Here is a 207-nt window from a genome sequence, read left to right on the forward strand (position 1 = left end):
CTAACGATATACTTAAAGGCTCAGACCGTAGAGCAACGCTACCCCCCCCCCCCCCCCGTTGCAAACGGCCTGAAACGCTGAGCCTGAATCTGAAATTCGCGGCTGAATGTGAATCAGGCTGAATTTCTCCCTGGTGGTCTTTCGTGGAATTTCTTTCTGCCTTTCCCAACCTGGCAATTTGGATAGTGATCCCGAGGACATCTCTAT

General features: G+C 51.2%; 1 protein-coding gene across 1 annotated transcript in view; it reads right to left on the bottom strand.

Moving 5' to 3' along the window:
* The window catches only part of LOC119585956, a gene marked incomplete at its 3' end in the record, with an annotated part of 87,813 nt that overhangs the window by 6,942 nt on the left and 80,664 nt on the right, over positions 1–207 (bottom strand).

This window comes from Penaeus monodon, chromosome 20, assembly GCF_015228065.2.
Source record: "Penaeus monodon isolate SGIC_2016 chromosome 20, NSTDA_Pmon_1, whole genome shotgun sequence".
Classification (NCBI taxonomy): domain Eukaryota; kingdom Metazoa; phylum Arthropoda; class Malacostraca; order Decapoda; family Penaeidae; genus Penaeus; species Penaeus monodon.